The 24,102-nt window shown below is 41.3% G+C and overlaps 1 long non-coding RNA gene across 8 annotated transcripts in view; it reads right to left on the bottom strand.

The window, feature by feature from the left end:
* LOC103693221 (uncharacterized) overlaps nt 1–24,102 on the bottom strand; it is a 160,197-nt gene that overhangs the window by 57,424 nt on the left and 78,671 nt on the right. For all 8 annotated transcript variants that reach the window (XR_005493500.2, XR_005493504.2, XR_010057630.1 and 5 more), the window contains one exon: nt 4,373–4,536. This is a non-coding gene — a long non-coding RNA (uncharacterized LOC103693221). The remainder of the gene's footprint in view (nt 1–4,372; nt 4,537–24,102) is intronic.

The following is a 24,102-nucleotide window of genomic DNA, read 5'->3' as shown; positions in this document are numbered from 1 at the left end:
GAACTTCAAGACTCTGAAGAAAGAAATTGAAGAAGACCTCAGAAGATGGAAAGATCTCCCATGCTCATGGATTGGCAGGATTAATATAGTAAAAATGGCCATTTTATCAAAAGCGATCTACAGATTCAATGCAATCCCCATCAAAATACCAATCCAATTCTTCAAAGAGTTAGACAGAACAATTTGCAAATTCATCTGGAATAACAAAAAACCCAGGATAGCTAAAACTATCCTCAACAATAAAAGGACTTCAGGGGGAATCACTATCCCTGAACTCAAGCAGTATTACAGAGCAATAGTGATAAAACTGCATGGTATTGGTACAGAGACAGACAGATAGACCAATGGAATAGAATTGAAGACCCAGAAATGAACCCACACACCTATGGTCACTTGATTTTTGACAAAGGAGCCAAAACCATCCAATGGAAAAAAGATAGCATTTTCAGCAAATGGTGCTGGTTCAACTGGAGGTCAACATGTAGAAGAATGCAGATTGATCCATGCTTATCACCCTGTACAAAGCTTAAGTCCAAGTGGATCAAGGACCTCCACATCAAACCTGATACACTCAAACTAATAGAAGAAAAACTAGGGAAGCATCTGGAACACATGGGCACTGGAAAAAAATTTCCTGAACAAAACACCAATGGCTTATGCTCTAAGATCAAGAATCGACAAATGGGATCTCATAAAACTGCAAAGCTTCTGTAAGGCAAAGGACACTGTGGTTAGGACAATCGGCAACCAACAGATTGGGAAAAGATCTTTACCAATCCTACAACAGATAGAGGCCTTATATCCAAAATATACAAAGAACTCAAGAAGTTAGACCGCAGGGAAACAAATAACCCTATTAAAAAAATGGGGTTCAGAGCTAAACAAAGAATTCACAGCTGAGGAATTCCGAATGGCTGAGAAACACCTAAAGAAATGTTCAACATCTTTAGTCATAAGGGAAATGCAAATCAAAACAACCCTGAGATTTCACCTCACACCAGTGAGAATGGCTAAGATTAAAAACTCAGGTGACAGCAGATGCTGGCGAGGATGCAGAGAAAGAGGAACACTCCTCCATTGTTGGTGGGATTGCAGACTGGTACAACCATTCTGGAAATCAGTCTGGAGGTTCCTCAGAAAATTGGACATTGAACTGCCTGAGGATCCAGCTATACCTCTCTTGGATATATACCCACAAGATGCCCCAACATATAAAAAAGACACGTGCTCCACTATGTTCATTGCAGCCTTATTTATAACAGCCAGAAGCTGGAAAGAACCCAGATGCCCTTCAACAGAGGAATGGATACAGAAAATATGGTACATCTACACAATGGAATATTACTCAGCTATCAAAAACAACGGCTTTATGAAATTCGTAGGCAAATTGTTGGAACTGGAAAATATCATCCTGAGTGAGCTAACCCAATCACAGAAAGACATACATGGTATGCACTCACTGATAAGTGGCTATTAGCCCAAATGCTTGAATTACCCTAGATGCCTAGAAGAAATGAAACTCAAGACAGATGATCAAAATGTGAATGCTTCACTCCTTCTCTAAAAGGGGAACAAGAATACCCTTGGCAGGGAATAGAGAGGCAAAGATTAAAACAGAGACTGAAGGAACACCCATTCAGTGCCTGCCCCACAGGTGGCCCATACATATACAGCCACCCAATTAGACAAGATGGATGAAGCAAAGAAGTGCAGGCTGACAGGAGCCGGATGTAGATCGCTCCTGAGAGACACAGCCAGAATACAGCAAATACAGAGGTGAATGCCAGCAGCAAACCACTGAACTGAGAATAGGACCCCCGTTGAAGGAATCATAGAAAGAACTGGAAGAGCTTGAAGGGGCTCGAGACCCCATATGTACAACAATGCCAAGCAACCAGAGCTTCCAGGGACTAAGCCACTACCTAAAGACTATACATGGACTGACCCTGGACTCTGACCTCATAGGTAGCAATGAATATCCTAGTAAGAGCACCAGTGGAAGGGGAAGCCCTGGGTCCTGCTAAGACTGTACCCCCAGTGAACTAGACATTGGGGGGAGGGCGGCAATGGGGGGAGGGTTGGGAGGGGAACACCCATAAGGAAGGGGAGGGGGGAGGGTGATGTTTGTCCGGAAACCGGGAAAGGGAATAACACTTGAAATGTATATAAGAAATACTCAAGTTAATAAAATGTTCCCAGAAACAGGTGAAGGAATGGACCTGGAAGGACAATTGAGAATCTCCTCCCTTGACACTGTCTTAGTCCCATTCTGAACCAAAAGAAAGGGGGTGCCAACACACATGGCACAAATTTTAGAAAATTTTTTCTCTTAATTGACGAATGTCTCAAATATTAAAAAGAAATATTGAATCTTTTCTGGAGCAGCAGCTACTCCCCAAAATTTAAAGCACGTTGTAAGAGTAAAGGCTTATAGTAAAATTAAAATGTCTATATAATGAATAATATGCACTGAAAGATTCAAAGTCTTAGCTTCTTGTATTGAAGCAGTGACAAAAAATTGTTTTTTACATAGTGTAGGGCCAAAAGTGATTCCTTGAGGCAAAACTTTCCAATGGTATCACTTCATGAGCTCTCCAAAATTATAAGCAAACTCGCTAAATGAAAATCTTTGACAATCGCCAGGATGTAAAGGAAGTGCATAAAAACAATCCTTTAAATCTATAATTGTATATGTATTTCTTGAAATAGCAGTTGGAGTGAGCAAAAAGGGTGTAAAGCTCTTATAATTTCCATAGCCTCATCAACCTTTCGTAAATCCTGTAACAATCTCCACCTGTTTGACTTTTTCTTAATTACAAATATGTGTGAGTTAGACTCTTGAGTCTGTCTGTGATCAAACTGTAAACTGTAGCCAATGTAACACTGGCAATCTTTAACCACAATCTTTAAGTTTCCCTTGTAACACCAGAGCACAACCATAACTCTGGAAAGCAAATCTCAGCCTCCAACAAACCATCTATTCTCCAAAATACCAAGTCTATTCCCCATGCTCCAAAGTTTGACTGCCAATTCTTGCATATGAATGAATGATGGTGTGGGCTCTAATTCCTCAACAAAGAGACATTGCCCTAAAATCTGGTTTCTAGGACAAGAATTATATTAAAATAGTATTCCAATTTAGACCTGTTTCCTTGGTTAGTTCATGCCACGGGTTATCTAGAATGACTCCACTTTTAAGTCAACTTTCTGTTACCAATATTACAAATTTTTAACCATACCCAATAACTTAAAAGCCAGTAAACTATACCCAAGAAATGTAGAACGTATTATACATTTAAAACTAATCAGAAACAAAAAAGTGAAGTGACTACACATATCTTTAATATTTAGATCAAATACCATTTTACCTTTTCTTACTGTGATTTTAATAGAAGCATCTTGTCACCTGTTGAATCCAATAATCACAGTCAAAGATTTTTCTAAGAGAAACAGCCATCAGTTCTATTACCATAGAAGCTGTGAAGCTCCTTGCACCTTTAGGATCTGCTAGTGTGAACATTTAGCCAGCGTCCTGGGGAGCTTCCCCAGCAGACTTAGAATCCTAGGTACAGATGCAGGGCTCCAAAAGCCAATTGAAACTGTTTTTTATTTATTTGTTCCTTTCTTGAAAGATGTTAAAACTACATCAAAGGATGAGTCAACCAGAATTTAAAGTTTTAACCATTTTTTTCTTTTAAACATGAAACACAAAACATTCAACAACGAGAATCAAAACCCAGACATAAATTGACATACATGGATAGTTTGGTGCACCAAGGACAGACAATAGACATACAGGGAAAAAACTAGATGGCGTCCCACCAAAGGGATCCAGATATCCTTCCTAAAGGACCCAGAACTAGAAATAAGCACTCTCCAATACCAGCAAGGAGGCAGGACCGTCTCCTGCCTTCCTTCTGTCCCTTGGAGAGCTCTTAAAAAGCTTAAGCTCATTTTCCTTCTCTCGTCAAAGCCATCTGTGGAGAGTCTGGGAGGACTGTTTTTCTCAACCCCATTCTCTCTCTTGTCTAGGGTGTAAACTATCTCTAGTCAGGGTCCAAAGACTAAAGCATGTATGAGAACTGACTTTGCTTCTCTAGATTTTAGCATAACTCTAAAAGAACACATACACAAAAACATTTTACCATTATTACCTTGTCCCTTTTAACCTGTTTCCAATCCAGAATATTCAAACAGCAATTAGCTATAAACCAAGGGCTTACTTGTTCCATAGCTTTAACAAAATTTTGGGCTGTCTTTACCTTAATACCAGTACCTTGTTGTTTGAGTAAACTTACAAGCTGATCTACGACCAACAACGAGGGACTTGTAGTTCCCATCGCTAAGACAAAACCTTTGTAGCGCTACTTACTTCCAGTTTTGCCCCGTGGTCGTCGCTTGTCCCCAATATGTTCTGCTTCCTTGCTAGCCGACATTTTGGAATGATCCCATCAGGTTGTCCTCTCTTTCCTGATCTCAGTGGAACCTCTGGATGATGATGCCTGTGCCGCCAGTATGTGAATATTGGGCATAGGTCTGCGGGATTGAAAGAAAACATGCACACAGGTCATCCGTTTTCAGAGAGTGCCACCAAGGCTTTACTGAGATCTCTTTTTTATACCTGAAGCAAAAGCCATGGAAAAACAACAAGGCAGGTGAAAATCCCCAACCAGAAAAACAGGAAAAGTCTGTGTGGTGAAAAGACCCAGGCCCAATCAGGGGCATAAACAACTTCTTAACAACAACAAGCTGGAAGGCTCGGTGGGGAGGAAGGGTGCCATGGAAAGTCCCGGCCCCAAATCAGGGGCTAAGAGCACCTGCCAAGGGTGTAAACAACTTCTTGCTATAACAGGCTAAAAGGCTCAGCAAGGGGGAAGGGAAACAGCAAGGTAGGGCCCAACCTAAATCTAATTCCAGAAGTAGATAGATTTCAATCCCTCTGAAATCTATAGGCGCCAAGCACAAGTGTAGTGTACAAGCATACACACAGGCCAAACATACATACATAGAAGATAAATAATACATCTACAAAACATCTTTAAGGAGGACATAAAATAACCTTTGAGATAAAACTTGAATAAAATTCTTTCACCACTTTACCATTTGTGTCATTTCTACTTCTTTAAAATCATTTCTTGATGTTCACTTGTGCATAAATGTTTTGCTGCCCTTGTTGGAAGGTCCATGTATGTTGCTATTTTTATGCGTTGCTTAATTCAGAGTTTAAAAAAGAAAAACACCTTGAACTAATGTAAAAGTAGAAATGTCTCTGACCCCGTCTGCATCACAGCAAGGACCATGTGAAATGAGTCAAAAGAATGAGGAAGGAGCAAGGCAAGACACAGAAACCACGAAGAACACAGTGCTGCACTACTGAGTCTTTGGGAACAGTATGTACAAATTCAGGGTTTACTAGAAAAGCTGTGTGGCACATAAAACACATGAAAGTGGGGATATGAGTGCTTTCAGGATTCAAAGGTTAATGCAAGATCAGTTAACTTCCTAGATGACGCAGAGCTGGGAGGGAAAGTTCCAGAAAAAATGGGTGTAGCTCCAGCTGAATGAGCATATTGTACCAGATTTTCAGTGTTCTTCTGTACACCAAATGGAGAGTCAAATAGACATGTTTGGCATGTCTAGTATGGATGGGAAATTCTAGTGAAGGTGTAGACCAAGAAGAGACACCAGTATAGCAGACTCATTTTGTTACCCTGCTATTTAGTAAGAAGGGGACACTTCAGCAGAATTAATTTCAGCCTTTCTCTGGAAGAGATGATATGTCAATTGGGGTTGACTTATTAGTTCAAATGGCAGAAATGCTGAGAAAATAAGAGATATATCATATTTTAAATGTCCCCAGGACCTAAACATTGTTTACCATGATTCTGGCTGCTGCAATGCAGAGTCAAGAGGAAGAGCCAATGGTTTTAGAGGAAAGCATCTAGCTTTGGCTTTATTGACTAAAACTTCTATACTGGGAAATTCATGAACAGTGAAAACCGAGATGACAGTCCTCTTATACTTCAGTTCGGGTGAAGAAGCAAGTTCGTCTACAAATGAACGTGCTTTAGTGACAGTTTATTTATTTATGAAGTTCATTCTGATTTCAACAAGCATCATTCTTTTCTCCTTCCTCTTTCCCTCCCTCCCTGTCTCCTTCATTATCTCTCCCGTCTCTTCCTTCCTCCCTCCTTCCCTCCCTCCTTCCCTTCCTCCCTATCTCCTTTTCTTGCTCTCTCCCATGTAAAGACTCACTGAAGGTAACATGGATCTAACTCTAATCAGTAATGAGAATTTTGGTGTCTTTGAAAAACACAGAAATATTATGGAGATGTGTTTTTGTTTTATCCCAGGGGTGGAATATGGAGCTCTTCAGATTGTCCATGGCAGCTGACTATGATTTGGCCTGTTAGTCTAGCAGAGGCATGATTTTGCCAGCTGCAGATAATTTCTGCGATTGTGTGACATTTGGAATTCTGGGGACTTTTCAGAGGTCATAGAAATGCTAGGGCTCCTGCAAGAGGTTGGGTAGGTTGTTGTTTGGTTGAGTTTGTTGATTGGTTTTTCTGTTGTTTAGGGTTTGTTAAGTAGTCATAAGCAAAGAAGAACCAAGAAAAGGGAGAAATTAGACATCTTGACCACAAAGATCAAACTTGCCCCAAAGAACTAAACACCCCTAATCAGCAGAACAATAATGTTGCCCTCTTTCTCTCTATCATTTTTTTCCTTTTCTCTCTAGCATTAGGGGGTTCAAAGGGTGGAGGAAAGAAGAACCCATGAAGTAGCCCAAGACAGGCGACACTCACCAGCTAGGTTTTGATTCCTGTCAACCTCCAGAAAGATTGTAGCCATGAATCCTGAGGATATTTGAAGATTGGGGGTTATACAGGGATCCTAACAGCTTCACACTTTCCCCTATCTTGGATTGTTAAGATTTGTATATTAATAGGACAGAGAGGTACTGTCTCAGCAGCCTGCCAAGCAAGTCTGACATCTTGAGTTCAATTCCTGAACCCAGAGTGGAAGAGAATAACTAACTCCTGAGGATTGTTCTCCAACCTCCAGATGACAGCCATGGCACAGGTACCAGCTTTTTCACAATACACCAATTCATTCATTCATTCATTCATTCATTCATTCATTCATTAATATTTACAAGGATTTATATTAGTGCCAAGGAGGTAAAGTTTTCTCCTTGTTTATTACTCTCCTGAATAAGATCTAACTATATTTGGAAAGCAGTGAGTCAAACCTGTAGAAAGTGAGCTCCTGCCTCAGACTATGGTTGCACATGCAGAGGACAACTATCTGTAGATTTGACTTGGATCTTTGAGTTGATCACTGGGGACAGTTAGTGGGGAGGTGGGGAGAGGCATGGTGCTTGGTGCACAAAAGGAGACGCAGGCACCACTGTCTTGTTAGGTTTCCCTAATGTTCCTAGTTAGTGGGTTGCTCTCATGATACTTCCACAGCTTTCATTGGAAAATGGCTCATGTATCCCTTCATACAAGTGGCTATTTCTACTATCAAGCAACTCTACTCACACTCATGTTGCCTCATGTACAATGTTTTCTTCCCTCCATCTCTTTCATTCATGGATTCAAACATTTGTGGTCAGGGTATATTTACTACCTACTGATAACCCTGTCCCAGGTTTGACTGAGTTCCAGGATCATGCACACACACAAATACATAGCTCTCTTAATACCTTGCAGAATGTAAAATGTTAGTACTTGGGTATTTTGAGTCTTTTGAGCATAACTTCTTTTGTATTCTTTCCCTTTCTCCGTTCTCTTCTTCTGGATTAAGCGTCCTCTTAAAACATGGCACCAAGGACCAAACAAAATATTCCTGATGTGGTCTCATCTACAGAGTTTAGAGAGACTCTTACTGGCTGTAATGCAGATAGGAGATTATACTAGTGCCAGCTATGAAAGTGATTTCTTAAAGCAGCTGCCTCACACTGGTGGGTCTCATTTAAGCTATGGTCCGCTCAATCCTCTTGATCTTGTGCATGTGGATCTCTTGCATGTGCTTCCTTCCAGTACTTGTACAATTAGTTACTTGAACTTTTATGCAGAACATTGTATTTATCGCTATTAAATTTCGTATTATTGGCATTTGTTCGGAATCCTTTCTTGTCAGAACAGTGTTGAATGCTGATTATTATATTTGCTAAGCTCTTCAGTTCTGTGCCTTTTAGGTGTCATGACCTTCCTTGCCACACTGCAGTCTGACTCCTCAGCTGATAGGCCTAATTATACTGACCCAGAGGAGGATCTAGTGGTCCTCCACTAGACAATGAGGTTAAAATGAATTATTTCCATTTGATTGGTTAATTTAGCCAGTCTCCTTTCATTCTGCTTGTGTATCTTTATGTATTGTTCTGAGAGAGGAAATGTTATTCAGTATTTTATTTTAAAAAAGAGCTTTCTGCAGACTTTCCGTATTTTTTTCAATTTTATAAACTTATTATAAAGAGATCATGTGTTGATTACTGTTCAGTAAATATTTATGAGTGCCTACCATGTTGGCAACCTCAGGTTCAGTACACTCTAGTCCAATCTTAGCAGTTTAGATCTTAATAACAATAAGAAGCCATTACAGAAGTTATTGGTATCAAACAATGGTTTGGTTTTTTTAGGTTTAAAAGACAACGTGCTGGCACGCACCCTTAATCCTAGCACTGAGAAGACAGAAGCAGATGAAACTCTATGAGTTTGAGGCTATCTTGGTCTACATGTCAGTTTCAGGACAGCCAAGGCTACATAGTATGACCCTGTCTCAAACAAAACTAACAAACAAATCATGTTGGAGCTATTCTTAGCATATATTTAAAATGGCGAGAATGAAAACAAAAAAAATTAGTTATGGAATCATGAAAACAAATTGAATATACATTGAACCTGGAAGACAGGGTTTTCATTTCCCTAATCCTTGCCATGGCTGGCAAGAGTCTGGGAAATATACTGATTAAAGGATAATGAACTGCATTCACTGCCAGCTGTGCACTAACACTGTATGCACTAGCATTTGTTCACTAACACTCATTCACTGCCATATCTGTACTGACACTGCATGCACTGCCAGCTGTGAACACTGTATGCACTGCCAGCTGTGTACTAACACTGCATTCACTGCCAGCTGTATACTAACACTGTATGCACTGCCAGCTGTGTACTAACACTCCATGCACTAGCATTTGTGCCACTAATACTCTGTGCACTGCCAGATAAACACTAATACTGAATGCACTGCCAGCTCTGCATCAACACTGGGTGCTCTGCCAGCTGTGCACTAACACTCTATGCACTGGCATTTGTTCACTAACACTCATTCACTGCCATATCTGCGCTGACACTGTACGCACTGCCAGCTGTGAACACTGAATGCACTGGCATTTGTACACTAACACTGCATTCACTGCCAGTTGTGTACTAACACTGTATGCACTGCCAGCTGTGCACTAACACTGCATTCACTGCCAGCTTTGTACTAACACTGCATTCACTGCCAGCTGTGCACTAACACTGTATGCACTGCCAGCTGTTCACCAACACTCCATGCACTGGCATTGTTCACTAACACTCATTAACTGCCATATCTGCACTAACACTGCATGCACTGCCATCTGTAAACCAATACTGGATGCACTGCCAGCTGTGAACACTGTATGCACTGTCAGCTATGCACCAACACTGCATTCACCGCCAGCTGTGTACTAACACTGTATGCACTGCCAGCTGTTCACTAACACTCCATGCACTGGCATTTGTTCACTAACCTCATTCACTGCCATATCTGCACTAACACTGCATGCACTGCCATCTATAAACCAACACTGCATTCACTGCCAGCTGTGCACTAACACTCCATGCACTGGCATTGTTCACTAACACTCATTAACTGCCATATCTGCACTAACACTGCATGCACTGCCATCTGTAAACCAATACTGGATGCACTGCCAGCTGTGAACACTGTATGCACTGTCAGCTATGCACCAACACTGCATTCACCGCCAGCTGTGTACTAACACTGTATGCACTGCCAGCTGTTCACTAACACTCCATGCACTGGCATTTGTTCACTAACACTCATTCACTGCCATATCTGCACTAACACTGCATGCACTGCCATCTATAAACCAACACTGCATTCACTGCCAGCTGTGCACTAACACTCCATGCACTGGCATTTGTTCACTAACACTCATTCACTGCCATATCTGCACTGACACTGCATGCACTGCCATCTGTAAACCAACACTGGATGCACTGCCAGCTGTAAACCAACACTGGATGCACTGCCAGCTGTGAACACTGTATGCACTGTCAGCTATGCACCAACACTGCATTCACCGCCAGCTGTGTACTAACACTGTATGCACTGCCAGCTGTTCACTAACACTCCATGCACTGGCATTTGTTCACTAACACTCATTCACTGCCATATCTGCACTAACACTGCATGCACTGCCATCTATAAACCAACACTGCATTCACTGCCAGCTGTGCACTAACACTCCATGCACTGGCATTTGTTCACTAACACTCATTCACTGCCATATCTGCACTGACACTGCATGCACTGCCATCTGTAAACCAACACTGGATGCACTGCCAGCTGTGCACTAACAGTGCATGCACTGCCATTGGATCTGTGCACTAAAACTGCATGCACTGCCATTGGATCTGCAGTTGATTTGTTTGTGGTAAATCCTAAAGATCCATGACCTTTCTTTGAATATTAAGGTGTATTTTTCCCTTTTTACCAATTCAAATTGAGACTACTCTGGTGTGATATTTCTCAGGTTGTAGGGATTAGACATTTTAAATAGCATCTAGCAATTCTCTGAGTAGGCCAAGAGTGAAGCTTGCTTTGGGTGGCCAATGTTTTAGTCAGCCTTTCAGTTGCAGTAACCTGGATTTGCCACCAATCATCATCTCCCGGAAAATAATGTTCTTTGTTTGGAAGCAAAGATCCCATCTTAGGGGGTTCTGGCCCCTCCAGATGTCCTTACAGTTGGGCTTCTATACCATGGTTTCTACGCGTGAACTGAACCAACCTTAAGTTGGTAATAGTTTAAAAGGCAGATAAAACAGCCCAGGAGGAAAGCCTGCTGGCTGAGGATACCAGAGGATGGTAGCTCCATCCTCAGAGCCTAGGGATGACTGGGCAGAGTTGGGTAGGTGACTCCTGAAAGTCATCTTTGGATCTCCACATACTCACTGTGGGATGGTGGAATGGGCAAATACTTACAAACAATAATGAAAATAATAATTTTCTAAAAATGTTAAATAATTGTTTCTGTGCTGATTTATAGGCTTGCATTCTTGGCTTTTATTTTTTTGGTAAAAGCAACTCACCACTATGAAAACAATTTATTTTACATTACATTGAGTCTGCCATAGACAAGACTTAAAGTGTAATAATGGTGGATGTAAGTGGGTCATAAGCAACGCCCACATCATTCCATTCAAGTGACTTGGGCATCTGTAGATTTTAGTATCTATGCAGATGATTGTAGCTCTCCCCAGTGGATCCTGGGAGAACAATGGTTTATAGGAGCATGTGCTGCTATCACTGAAGTTACACAGAGCACAAGCAATATGGAAGAATTTTAACCATGAAGTGTTTGTGACTTTCCTGCCACATACACTATGCTGACTCCCAGGCTAGAGCAGTCTGTGCATCTCCAGGGTGAAGTGCTGCTTCTCCTGGTTTCTAGCACCAACATCCCCTGTACCAGCAGCCACAGCATTGTCCATGAAATCCAGTCAATGTGTTGTATGTGTCTGGCATAGAGCTAAAAGATTTATGTGCATTATCTTATTTTATAGGGCAGTTTATTTGACATGCATTCATTCATTTGATTACTATTTATGGCATACCTCTGATGCAGTGTATATTGATGAAGCACTAGGATGTGGGGGTGAAACAAGCAGACACATCCCTTGCTTCAGGTAATGCACAAAAAAGGGAACTATAAAATTCAACAAGTTATTACAACCAGATAGGCATTATTTTTGTTTTGGAAAGTACAAGATCTGTGGATGCTCAAAGGAAACAGATCTGATCCCATTCTTCCTTAATGAAAGAAGGGCTTTTGATGTTCTGCTCCCTTTGTGTAAGAATCGCTTCTTCTAGTGACCCACTTAGTTGATTCCTGTTTTACTCATTTAGAGACACACAAGTGATACAGGCTTATCCTATTTCTATACCTAATTATCTGACTTTCTCTTCAATGTCTTTCTGGTTTTTGCATACAATTTGTCTTCTTAGAATCATCATCATCTGAAAACACATGTACATTCCCCTGAACACACTCCTTTAACGTGCAAGTTTCATTTGTGCAAGAGCTGTGTTGTAAGCACTAGAGTCTCCTACACACTGAATAGACCTGCCATGTGCTAGAGTCTTGTTCAATAAATATCAGTTAAGTGATTGATTGATTGAGTGAATCAATGGATGGATGACTGTTTTACGATCCCCTAAGTAAAAGTCTCAAATCTATCATGTTGTGCCTCAGATGAGTGCCCCGTGTGAGGGATAAAATGAGTAAGAGACAAGGGCTGGTGTCATTTATCTGTGGTTCAGAGGAGGGACAGTTAGCATCTGGGTTTGAGGGTGTCCAAATTCTTCTTCAGATCCCTTGCACCTGAACAAAAGAAAGAAATGGAGAAACAGAGTTCTCTATCAAAGGTAGGTGTTTGTGAATAAATGAAGGCACAGATGTACAGGGAGTGGGGAACAATTTAGCCTTGACCCATTTCTTTCAGCAGAGTTGTGTGCAACATTTCATTCCCATCTCTCTGTGCCCTGTGAAATTCACACCCTTTCGTAATCTAGTCAGTTTCTCTTGTCTCTTTTCCTGCTCTTTTGACATTACTTTGACACAGATACTCACTCTCAGTGTTAACAGTGTTGGAGGCAGATAAAAAAAAAAGAAGGTACAATCCAATGTCAAATAGTGCCATGGGTCATCAATAGAAAACTCCATGTTAAAAAAAATAAAAACGCCAAGAACACAGCTGAGTGAGAGCCAGAAAGTGGCCTTGAGAAAACAGTGTGCTGAAAGGAGTACGAGCCAGGCTTCCCTTTTGTTCCGTGACAAAGACAGCCAGACAACAACCCAAACTTAATGGGTAGATAGCATCTCCGGGGGGGAGCTGGCAGATGCAGAATAGGGCAAACAATGAGCGAGGCAAAGCAGGCTGAAGTGGACAGCACATCTGGTTTTGGGAAATAGAGGGAAACATAGAAATCGACAGGCTGGAAGCCAAGACTGCCACGAATCCAGAGGAACATCAAGGGTGGCCATGTGACTTGGGGTAGACAAAGCAGAGGATTGAAGGGACTTTGGAGGCTTATGGGAAATTCAGAACATTTTGCAGCTTCTAGTTGCCTGACGTTCAAAAAAATCTTTCTACACTTGATCTAACAATGATCTCCACATAGCCTATGTGTTCCAGAAGAGGCAGTGCATACCTTAGTACAGTTTCTGGACATCACAGAACAATTAACTAAAAATACTGCTTCATGTGTGGTTTCTCATAAAAATCAAGTGTCCCTGCTCCCTTACCTGTGGGTATTCTCAAATTCCTCTTAGGGACAGCTAGTCAGGAATGTATGAGCAGTCAGTGCCCTGACTCACAACTTCACTAAGCTAAACCACTAACAGCACAGGGGTAATAGGGAAGAGTGCTCCAAGGTGGTGTTCAGTGTAGCTGGACAGTGTCTTTGAGTGAGATCAGAGCAAGGGGCCTTGGCAGGTAAGCAGTGACAAAAGCCTTCTAAGACCATTTGGTCTCTTCGTCTGAGAAATGAGAGCTCATGTGCACTGAATCACCAGATGGAGAATTTGTTCAGGCAAAATGGCTTTGCAAGTTCTCTTGTAAATCGCCTCTGGCTTCTGAAAAACAGTAGCAAATGTGCTGAAGACTGAATTAGCTAGAACAGAAGTTTTACTTTTTCACTACAAGAATTGTCTGGGATTGAACTAAAACCTGGACTCTCAGCATTGGAAGGGATGCACAAAATTCTTTCAACCAGGCCTCAGATTTCATGCAAGACAGCCTAAGGTGGGTAGGGTGCTGGCAATGGTGTGATGATGCCTCCAGATTCTAGAGAGATCCACAAATATGATAACCTTGACTCTGGAAATTTACTACCGGTAGGATATGGACACAGCAATTAAGAGCAAGCATCTGAGAAATTCCTCAATGACATAGGCAAAGTACAGAAAAATGATGGCCATTGAGAAGTAGCCAGTGAGCAGTGGGACACTACTGGAAAGCCAGAGATGAAATGTGCCTTGTTTCCAATACTTTCAAACCTTCCATAAGGTAAGATTCAATGGAAGAACAGTCAGTACAAGTGGCATTGTTCATGTTGAAGATTTTACAGGCCACTCAAGGTACCCTTGACTCTTATACCCACACCTTGGGCCACCATCTGGACCTAAGATGTGTTCTTAAGGGTTTCAGGAAAGAACAATTTTCTGAATTTTCATCTTGGAAAGACTGTCCCTTCCCTTCCATGGATCCCACAAGTAGGGCTTGCCTCAGAAGGAAAGGTCTCTGTGTTCACACCTGCTGTGACAGAGAGGGGTGAGGAAGGTTTGGAGGCTGTGTGGGGACTAGCATTTGGCTTTTTTAAAGCTTCACCTTTCAACGGCTTAAATTAAAATGGGAGTATAGAGCCAAAATTCATGGAGCCAGCCACCAAAATTCACTGAGTTTCATATGTATTTCTTTTCTTAAGACTAAAACTTGCAATTATGGGAATGAAAGAGCCTAAGGAGATTGTGGAATGTATGCAGTTTAAATTCTTTAGCATTCAGCAACTTTCTGGCTAGGGAGGGATTCAGATATTTGGATAATTTCATAAACCATTGACTTTTTAAAGAGGAATATGTAGAAACATATGCCAATTGAGTTATAAGCTGGGCATGGCTGTGAGTTAGATATTAGTGCCTTTTACCAAAATGTGGTTTATGAGGCTTTTAATAGAGATTAAATTGGTGGAAACCAGGTTTTGCCTTATTATGGATTTGATAGTTTCCACATTTATCTCTTCAACGTAATGCTGAACTATCGGACCCAATGAAGAATATTTAACGCTGCATAGATCACCTGTTTCCATTTTACAAATGAGAACTGACAAATGTCTGCATAAAATCAAAATAACTCATCAGTGATTCACTCTCCATGCTTCTACCACCTCCCGCTGACCCTATGGCAGCCAATGACCCTGAACACTGCAGCAACTTTGGGTCCCTTTGGCCATCATGCAGGGCTCTCATTTGGGAATGTTCTTCATTTAATTCTGTCTATTCGACAAACCTATAGGGTTTGCCGGTACTAAAGTCTCATTTTACAATGTTGGTAAATACTCTAAGAATAAAGCTGAACTTGAGTGGTTCATCTGAAGAGACATGTACTTGAGCACATTGTTGGAACGATCTTTATGAGAATATCAGAAGAAGACAGAATAATTTCTCAAAGTCCAAGTAGAAAAAGCGTTTTCAGAGCATCCCTGTACAGCACATGTTAGGAGAGGCAATTGAGGAGGGGTAAGAAGGCCAGTGAAGGGCAAAGAGGGCAGAATACAAAGTCAAGAGTGTAAGCTGGTGAACAAGAATGACGGTGCACACCTAGAGCATCAGAACTTGGAGGGTAGAAGACTTTGAGTTCCATGTCAGCCTGGGCTGTAAGATCAGGTCTCAGAACATTAAACCATATCCAACCAAACAGCCAAAACTGAACAGCCAAAAAATGGACAAAAGAAAAATAAAACTACAACAAGCAGGAAAAGATGCTTAAAGGGAAACTTTAAAAATCATAATAAAATTAATACTTTATAGAAATGTGAGTTCACAAGACTCTAAACTGAAGTGGTTCTCCCAGAGTACAGGCAGATATTATCCACCTTGACCTACTGACCGAATAGGTCAGTTATATTAGCTTTCATTACTTTATAGCATGAATTTATTAGTTTACATGTGTTCTTATTTATCTTTGGATATAAGATTAAAGGCTTGGTAGTTTAAGGACTTCATTACGAATCATATAGAAATAATTTCAGGAGGACTGCCTTTTCTCAAAAGAAATATTACCAGAACATAATGGTGAATATTTTTAATCCCAGCACTCATTCAACAGAGGCAGGGGAATTTCTTTGTGTTCAGAGCCAGCCTGGCCTACATACCAAGTTCAAGGCCACAATGAGACCCTGTTTCAAAAAATAAAAAAGATCTACATTTGTTAAGTTCCCCAAAGCTATCCTGAAAATTGATGAAGTAATAACTTTGCCATTTCAGTGGCACAAGTCTGGCTTCTGTAGAGCCAGAAACATATGGTACATGCCTGCAATAGAAATATATGTCAAGGAAGTCCCACACCCGCGGATCCCGGCCCGCAGCAGCTCTCTGCTCCCAGACCCGGTGAGAGAGAGACCCAACCGCCTGGTCAGGTCGGCACTCCTGAGGCTGCAGAGCGGAAGAGACCACCAACACTGCTCACCCCTGCCCACATCCCTGGCCCAAGAGGAAACTGTATAAGGCCTCTGGGCTCCCGTGGGGGAGGGCCCAGGAGCGGCAGGACCCCTGCCACAGACACCGCCGGACCCTGAAGGAAACAGACCGGATAAACAGTTCTCTGCACCCAAATCCCGTGGGAGGGAGAGCTAAACCTTCAGAGAGGCAGACAAGCCTGGGAAACCAGAAGAGACTGCTCCCTGCACACACATCTCGGACGCCAGAGGAAAAAGCCAAAGACCATCTGGAACCCTGGTGCACTGAAGCTCCCGGAAGGGGCGGCACAGGTCTCCCTGGTTGCTGCCGCTGCAGAGAGCCCCTGGGCAGCACCCCACGAGCGAACCTGAGCCTCGGGACCACAGGTAAGACCAAATTTTCTGCTGCAAGAAAGCTGCCTGGTGAACTCAAGACACAGGCCCACAGGAACAGCTGAAGACCTGTAGAGAGGAAAAACTACACGCCCGAAAGCAGAACACTCTGTCCCCATAACTGACTGAAAGAGAGGAAAACAGGTATACAGCACTCCTGACACACAGGCTTATAGGACAGTCTAGCCACTGTCAGAAATAGCAGAACAAAGTAACACTAGAGATAATCTGATGGCGAGAGGCAAGCGCAGGAACCCAAGCAACAGAAACCAAGACTACATGCCATCATCGGAGCCCAATTCTCCCACCAAAACAAACATGGAATATCCAAACACACCAGAAAAGCAAGATCTAGTTTCAAAATCATATTTGATCATGATGCTGGAGGACTTCAGGAAAGACCTGAACACACTTAGGGAAGCACAGGAAAACATTAATAAACAAGTAAAAGCCTACAGAGAGGAATCGCAAAAATCCCTGAAAGAATTCCAGGAAAACACAATCAAACAGTTGAAGGAATTAAAAATGGAAATAGAAGCAATCAAGAAAGAACACATGGAAACAACCCTGGATATAGAAAACCAAAAGAAGAGACAAGGAGCTGTAGATACAAGCTTCACCAACAGAATACAAGAGATGGAAGAGAGAATCTCAGGAGCAGAAGATTCCATAGAAATCATTGACTCAACTGTCAAAGATAATGTAAAGCGGAAAAAGCTACTGGTCCAAAACATACAGGAAATCCAGGACTCAATGAGAAGATCAAACCTAAGGATAATAGGTATAGAAGAGAGTGAAGACTCCCAGCTCAAAGGACCAGTAAATATCTTCAACAAAATCATAGAAGAAAACTTCCCTAACCTAAAAAAAGAGATACCCATAGACATACAGGAAGCCTACAGAACTCCAAATAGATTGGACCAGAAAAGAAACACCTCCCGTCACATAATTGTCAAAACACCAAACGCACAAAATAAAGAAAGAATATTAAAAGCAGTAAGGGAAAAAGGTCAAGTAACATATAAAGGGAGACCTATCAGAATCACACCAGACTTCTCGCCAGAAACTATGAAGGCCAGAAGATCCTGGACTGATGTTATACAGACCCTAAGAGAACACAAATGCCAGCCCAGATTACTGTATCCAGCAAAACTCTCAATTAACATTGATGGAGAAACCAAGATATTCCATGACAAAACCAAATTTACACAATATCTTTCTACAAATCCAGCACTACAAAGGATAATAAATGGTAAAGCCCAACATAAGGAGGCAAGCTATACCCTAGAAGAAGCAAGAAACTAATCGTCTTGGCAACAAAACAAAGAGAATGAAAGCACACAAACATAACCTCACATCAAATATGAATATAACGGGAAGCAATAATCACTATTCCTTAATATCTCTCAATATCAATGGCCTCAACTCCCCAATAAAAAGACATAGATTAACAAACTGGATACGCAACGAGGACCCTGCATTCTGCTGCCTACAGGAAACACACCTCAGAGACAAAGACAGACACTACCTCAGAGTGAAAGGCTGGAAAACAACTTTCCAAGCAAATGGTCAGAAGAAGCAAGCTGGAGTAGCCATTCTAATATCAAATAAAATCAATTTCCAACTAAAAGTCATCAAAAAAGATAAGGAAGGACACTTCATATTCATCAAAGGAAAAATCAACCAAGATGAACTCTCAATCCTAAATATCTATGCCCCAAATACAAGGGCACCTACATATGTAAAAGAAACCTTACTAAAGCTCAAAACACACATTGCACCTCACACAATAATAGTGGGAGATTTCAACACCCCACTCTCATCAATGGACAGATCATGGAAACAGAAATTAAACAGTGATGTAGACAGACTAAGAGAAGTCATGAGCCAAATGGACTTAACGGATATTTATAGAACATTCTATCCTAAAGCAAAAGGATATACCTTCTTCTCAGCTCCTCATGGTACTTTCTCCAAAATTGACCATATAATTGGTCAAAAAACGGGCCTCAACAGGTACAGAAAGATAGAAATAATCCCATGCGTGCTATCGGACCACCACGGCCTAAAACTGGTCTTCAATAACAATAAGGGAAGAATGCCCACATATACGTGGAAATTGAACAATGCTCTACTCAATGATAACCTGGTCAAGGAAGAAATAAAGAAAGAAATTAAAAACTTTTTAGAATTTAATGAAAATGAAGATACAACATACTCAAACTTATGGGACACAATGAAAGCTGTGCTAAGAGGAAAACTCATAGTGCTGAGTGCCTGCAGAAAGAAACAGGAAAGAGCATATGTCAGCAGCTTGACAGCACACCTAAAAGCTCTAGAACAAAAAGAAGCAAATACACCCAGGAGGAGTAGAAGGCAGGAAATAATCAAACTCAGAGCTGAAATCAACCAAGTAGAAACAAAAAGGACCATAGAAAGAATCAACAGAACCAAAAGTTGGTTCTTTGAGAAAATCAACAAGATAGATAAACCCTTAGCCAGACTAACGAGAGGACACAGAGAGTGTGTCCAAATTAACAAAATCAGAAATGAAAAGGGAGACATAACTACAGATTCGGAGGAAATTCAAAAAATCATCAGATCTTACTATAAAAACCTATATTCAACAAAATTTGAAAATCTTCAGGAAATGGACAATTTCCTAGACAGATACCAGGTATCGAAGTTAAATCAGGAACAGATAAACCAGTTAAACAACCCCATAACTCCTAAGGAAATAGAAGCAGTCATTAAAGGTCTCCCAACCAAAAAGAGCCCAGGTCCAGACGGGTTTAGTGCAGAATTCTATCAAACCTTCATAGAAGACCTCATACCAATATTATCCAAACTATTCCACAAAATTGAAACAGATGGAGCCCTACCGAATTCCTTCTACGAAGCCACAATTACTCTTATACCTAAACCACACAAAGACACAACAAAGAAAGAGAACTTCAGACCAATTTCCCTTATGAATATCGACGCAAAAATACTCAATAAAATTCTGGCAAACCGAATTCAAGAGCACATCAAAACAATCATCCACCATGATCAAGTAGGCTTCATCCCAGGCATGCAGGGATGGTTTAATATACGGAAAACCATCAACGTGATCCATTATATAAACAAACTGAAAGAACAGAACCACATGATCATTTCTTTAGATGCTGAGAAAGCATTTGACAAAATTCAACACCCCTTCATGATAAAAGTCCTGGAAAGAATAGGAATTCAAGGCCCATACCTAAACATAGTAAAAGCCATATACAGCAAACCAGTTGCTAACATTAAACTAAATGGAGAGAAACTTGAAGCAATCCCACTAAAATCAGGGACTAGACAAGGCTGCCCACTCTCTCCCTACTTATTCAATATAGTTCTTGAAGTTCTAGCCAGAGCAATCAGACAACAAAAGGAGATCAAAGGGATACAGATCGGAAAAGAAGAGGTCAAAATATCACTATTTGCAGATGACATGATAGTATATTTAAGTGATCCCAAAAGTTCCACCAGAGAACTACTAAAGCTGATAAACAACTTCAGCAAAGTGGCTGGGTATAAAATTAACTCAAATAAATCAGTTGCCTTCCTCTATACAAAAGAGAAACAAGCCGAGAAAGAAATTAGGGAAACGACACCCTTCATAATAGACCCAAATAATATAAAGTACCTCGGTGTGACTTTAACCAAGCAAGTAAAAGATCTGTACAATAAGAACTTCAAGACACTGAGGAAAGAAATTGAAGAAGACCTCAGAAGATGGAAAGATCTCCCATGCTCATGGATTGGCAGGATTAATATGGTAAAAATGGCCATTTTACCAAAAGCAATCTACAGATTCAATGCAATCCCCATCAAAATACCAATCCAATTCTTCAAAGAGTTAGACAGAACAATTTGCAAATTCATCTGGAATAACAAAAAACCCAGGATAGCTAAAGCTATCCTCAACAATAAAAGGACTTCAGGGGGAATCACTATCCCTGAACTCAAGCAGTATTACAGAGCAATAGTGATAAAAACTGCATGGTATTGGTACAGAGACAGACAGATAGACCAATGGAATAGAATTGAAGACCCAGAAATGAACCCACACACCTATGGTCACTTGATTTTTGACAAAGGAGCCAAAACCATCCAATGGAAAAAAGATAGCATTTTCAGCAAATGGTGCTGGTTCAACTGGAGGTCAACATGTAGAAGAATGCAGATTGATCCATGCTTATCACCCTGTACAAAGCTTAAGTCCAAGTGGATCAAGGACCTCCACATCAAACCAGACACACTCAAACTAATAGAAGAAAAACTAGGGAAGCATCTGGAACACATGGGCACTGGAAAAAATTTCCTGAACAAAACACCAATGGCTTATGCTCTAAGATCAAGAATCGACAAATGGGATCTCATAAAACTGCAAAGCTTCTGTAAGGCAAAGGACACTGTGGTTAGGACAAAACGGCAACCAACAGATTGGGAAAAGATCTTTACCAATCCTACAACAGATAGAGGCCTTATTTCCAAAATATACAAAGAACTCAAGAAGTTAGACCGCAGGGAAACAAATAACCCTATTAAAAAATGGGGTTCAGAGCTAAACAAAGAATTCACAGCTGAGGAATGCCGAATGGCTGAGAAACACCTAAAGAAATGTTCAACATCTTTAGTCATAAGGGAAATGCAAATCAAAACAACCCTGAGATTTCACCTCACACCAGTGCGATTGGCTAAGATCAAAAACTCAGGTGACAGCAGATGCTGGCGAGGATGTGGAGAAAGAGGAACACTCCTCCATTGTTGGTGGGATTGCAGACTGGTAAAACCATTCTGGAAATCAGTCTGGAGGTTCCTCAGAAAATTGGACATTGAACTGCCTGATGATCCAGCTATACCTCTCTTGGGCATATACCCAAAAGATGCCTCAACATATAAAAGAGACACGTGCTCCACTATGTTCATCGCAGCCTTATTTATAATAGCCAGAAGCTGGAAAGAACCCAGATGCCCTTCAACAGAGGAATGGATACAGAAAATGTGGTACATCTACACAATGGAATATTACTCAGCTATCAAAAACAACGAGTTTATGAAATTCGTAGGCAAATGGTTGGAACTGGAAAATATCATCCTGAGTGAGCTAACCCAATCACAGAAAGACATACATGGTATGCACTCATTGATAAGTGGCTATTAGCCCAAATGCTTGAATTACCCTAGATCCCTAGAACAAACGAAACTCAAGACGGATGATCAAAATGTGAATGCTTCACTCCTTCTTTAAATGAGGAAAAAGAATACCCTTGGCAGGGAAGGGAGAGGCAAAGATTAAAACAGAGACTGAAGGAACACCCATTCAGAGCCTGCCCCACATGTGGCCCATACATATACAGCCACCCAATTAGACAAGATGGATGAAGGAAAGAAGTGCAGACCGACAGGAGCCGGATGTAGATCGCTCCTGAGAGACACAGCCAGAATACAGCAAATATAGAGGCGAATGCCAGCAGCAAACCACTGAACTGAGAATAGGTCCCCTATTGAAGGAATCAGAGAAAGAACTGGAAGAGCTTGAAGGGGCTCGAGACCCCAAAAGTACAACAATGCCAAGCAACCAGAGCTTCCAGGGACTAAGCCACTACCTAAAGACTATACATGGACTGACCCTGGACTCTGACCCCATAGGTAGCAATGAATATCCTAGTAAGAGTACCAGTGGAAGAGGAAGCCCTGGGTCCTGCTAAGACTGAACCCCCAGTGAACTAGTCTATGGGGGGAGGGCGGCAATGGGGGGAGGGTTGGGAGGGGAACACCCATAAGGAAGGGGAGGGGGGAGGGGGATGTTTGCCCGGAAACCGGGAAAGGGAATAACACTCGAAATGTATATAAGAAATACTCAAGTTAATAAAAAAAAAAAAAAAAAAAAGAAATATATGTCAAGTCAAGAGAATCAAAAAGAAACCTGGGATACATAAGAAGACCCTGCCACGAGAACCAAAATCAAAGAGAATACCATGGAGTGGGCTCTGAGAAAGGCAACATCTCTCACAGTTCTGAAGCAGGAGCATCTGAGTTCAGAGTTCCAGCATGGTGGGGTGTGGTTTATGGATGGCTGTCTTTTCTGCTGTGTGCTCAGAGCAATGCTTCTTCACACCCATTCCTGATGGCAGCTTGAGAAAGATCTTATGAAAGCACTAACCTAGCATTAGTACTCTACCCTCCAAACTTCATGCAATCCTAATGAATTCTTAGGGGCTAATTCCTAAATATTATCATAGTCTGAAGTAGGACTTTAGTATGTGGATGTGGATAAAACACAATTGAGTCCAAGGCAGGTGGGAAATCTAGATGAAATCCTATCTGAGAAACAGCACTGTATGTGTGTGTGTGTGTGTGTGTGTGTGTGTGTGTGTGTGTGTGTGTGTTGGATATGTGGAGTGTGTATACATATGTATGTCATGTATGTGTGTATATCTTGTGTATATATATGGTGTGTATAGTGTGTATGTGTGTATGTGTGTATATGTGGTGTGTGTATGTGTGTAAATGGTATGCATATATGTGTGTGTATGTGTGTGTGCATGTGTGTGGTGTGTGCATATATATATATATATATATATATTTGTGTGTGTGTGTGTGTGTGTGTGTACATGTGATTTGGTATTTTCCATTGCATGTTTAAATGGGTTAGTGAAGGAAAACATGAGGAGAAGTGAACTGATGCTACTGGGTTTGGACTTCACATTTTTCAACTTCATCCTCTTGGTTCCCTCTTGGTTAATTTAGTTAAGAGGAGCCTGGAAGCGTCCCCCACCCTCTACACACACTTCTGCCTCCTGTATCATGAACTCCCAGTGATGACCACAGAGAATGAAGGTCTTCTTCCTCCCACAATGGACCCTCAGACTATATACAGAAGAAAGGCTAGCACCAGCCTGCTGGCTAATTCCTTGTATCTGTTCTGAACATCCCACATTCTTTGACCCTATTTCTTTATTTCCAGACAAAGAGGTGAATATCAGACAGTGCTGGGTGAAATAAAAGCAGATTTAAATTCCCACTGCTTTCCAAACCACAGAGATGGAACTAGGTCAGACCACTTGGCCTGAAGCTGTTACCTCTGGATGTAGGCTTCAAAGGGCTGTCCTGAGGTCCACGTCCAGTGTCCTTAGAGCAGCGATGCTGACAGATAAGAAATAG

Source organism: Rattus norvegicus, chromosome 14 (genome assembly GCF_036323735.1).
Source record: "Rattus norvegicus strain BN/NHsdMcwi chromosome 14, GRCr8, whole genome shotgun sequence".
Taxonomy (NCBI): domain Eukaryota; kingdom Metazoa; phylum Chordata; class Mammalia; order Rodentia; family Muridae; genus Rattus; species Rattus norvegicus.
Note: the sequence above shows the minus strand (reverse complement) of the source record. Positions and strands in the feature narration are given on the sequence as shown.